Genomic DNA, 2,708 nt, shown 5'->3' with positions numbered 1-2,708 from the left:
TCATCGGCATTAGATGAGAATCACATGGCCCAGGGGAGTAGAAATCACATGCCACCATGTGGTTGATGGTGGCTGAAGCCCACCCTTTGTCCTCTATGCCTCGCCTCTGCCCCCAAACTAGACCCTGGCCCAGAGTTAGATGTTTGTGGTGCAGGTGCTGGTGGTGGGGTTTTTTTTAATCATTTTTACTGCAGGACACCTCTGAGCCTTCAATACACACAGGTATGTAGTATGTCTTCAAGAACGGCCCCAGTAGGCATCTGAGAAGGACAAATCATTTCTCTTTGCTTAAATATTTTTCTTGAGGTGCCTGGGTGGCTCAGTCGGTTAAGCGTCCGACTTCAACTCAGGTCGTGATCTCACAGTTTGTGAGTTCGAGCCCCACGTTGGGCTCTGTGCTGACAGCTCGGAGCCTGGACCCTGCTTCGGATTCTGTGTCTCCCTCTCTCTCTGCCCCTCCCCTGCTCATGCTCTGTCTCTCTCTCAAAAATAGACATTGAAAAAATATTTTTTAAAAGAATAATACCCGATATCTGGTTAGCAATAGGATTATGCCAATTGAAAGAACAGAAAATGATGTTAAGTTCTCTGTGGGGTTTTTTTTTTTTTCCTTAAGTTTATTTATTTATTTTGAGAGAGGGAGAGCCAGTGGGGGAGGGGCAGCACAAGGTGGGGCTGGGGGGGGGGGGGGGATGAATCCCAAGCAGGCTCCATGCTGTCATCAAGGAGCCCAATGCAGGGCTGAAACTCATGAACCTGAGCCAAAATCAGGAGTCTGATGCTTAACCAACTGAGTCACCCACGTGTCCCAAGTGTTTTTTCCATGTTTACAAGAATATCTTGAATGTGTTAAAGAAAGAATTGAGGAAAAATTTATCTCTTTATGTGCCAACACTTTTTTTTAAATTTTTTGTTTAATGTTTGTTTTTGAGAGAGACAGAGTGCAAGCAGGGGCGGTGCCAAGAGAGAGGGGACACAGAATCCGAAGCAGGCTCCAGGCTCTGAGCTGTCAGCACAGAGCCCCACACGGGGCTCGAACTCACGAACCTTGACATCATGACTTGATCCAAAGTCGGTCGCTTAACCGACTGAGCCACCCAGGCACCCTGTGTCAATGCTATTCTTAAAGGAGATACTACTTAGAACAGGAAGAGAATTTCTGACCTGAAGTGGATAGTTCCTGCATTTCCACGATGCCCTTTTCAAAACGATTTTATCCCTGAAGGATTTTATTCTTTTACATTAATGTCACTAACCCCCAGCATGTGAACAAATGGAATCCTCCTATATAGTGTTGAAGAAGGGGTATGACATGAGAATAAATGCACTTATTTTGTCAGGAGACACCATTTTTAAAAGTTATTGGTCGAGAGATGCAGCAAAGCAAATTGTGCCGTGAAAGATACAATTCGACACAGCACTTTTTTTTTTTTAGATTTTTATTTTATTTAAAAAAAAAAAAAGTTTTAAGTTTATTTATTTTTGAGACAGAGAGAGACAGAGCATGAACGGGGGAGGGTCAGAGAGAGAGGGAGACACAGAATCGGAAGCAGGCTCCAGGTCTGAGCCATTAGCCCAGAGCCCGACACGGGGCTCGAACTGAGGGACCGCGAGATCGTGACCTGAGCCGAAGTCGGACGCTCAACCGACTGAACCACCCAGGCGCCCCTAGATTTTTATTTTTAAGTAATCTCTACACCATGGGGCTCGAACCCACGACTCTGAGTTAAAGAGTCACATGCTCCACTGACTGAACCTGCCAGGTGCCCACTGACACATCAAAAAAATTTTTTTTTATTTTTTCTTTAATGTTTATTTTTTTAGACAGACAGCATGAACGGGGGAGGGGAGAGAGAGAGGGAGACGCAGAATACGAAGCAGGCTCCAGGCTCTGAGCTGTCAGCACAAAGCCCGACACGGGGCTCGAGCTCACGAACCGCGAGATCATGACCTGAGCTGAATTCGGACGCTTAACCGACTGAACCACCCAGGCGCCGCGACACATCAAATTTAAAGAACCGTTAACTTTATGTCAACCCATGTTCACTGTGTTGGCCCATAATGCTAAGATTGAGTGCGTTTTCTCATTAATGGACACAGTAGAACAAATTAAACGGACATTCAATGGAAAAAAATAAATTGGATGTGACCACTGTAAAAACTATAGTGAAAATTAATAGCAAGAAACTGCGCTACAGTGAAGTCGGGAGGATTTGGCCGCGAGAGCGCTAATGCACTGCCACGCATAGTCAATTGCAGACCCAACCGGAAGAGGCCGACTTGACCTTGCGCGGGGTGGGCCTTGCATGGGGCTACTGCTCTACTAACCCAGCGGGAAGAGGAGAGGCTTTTCTTGTCCCCACCCCTGCCCCCCAAGTTCAGCCAATAGGAAGCCAGCATACTTCCAAGCCTTCCCCCATTGGCCCCTTTTCTCCATTAAACATGTGCCTCTCCCTTCCCTAGACTTACCTACGGTTTTGTTGCAAGTTGTGTGCCCACAACTGCAATTCTCTTTTCTTCCCCAACGAACCCATTTTTGCTGGTAACGAAGCTGGCAGTTTTTCTTTTAAGGTGAACACATTTTACAATGTAAATGAAACACAGATCCTAACCGCAAGGGATCCCATAAGCGAATTCTACAAGAAGAAGAAACAACTGTTAAGGGGAACCAAAAACATCCGGGACGTACAAAGAAGGAGGGTATATAA

The sequence above is a fragment of the Prionailurus viverrinus genome, chromosome E2, assembly GCF_022837055.1.
Source record: "Prionailurus viverrinus isolate Anna chromosome E2, UM_Priviv_1.0, whole genome shotgun sequence".
NCBI lineage: Eukaryota > Metazoa > Chordata > Mammalia > Carnivora > Felidae > Prionailurus > Prionailurus viverrinus.
Note: the sequence above shows the minus strand (reverse complement) of the source record.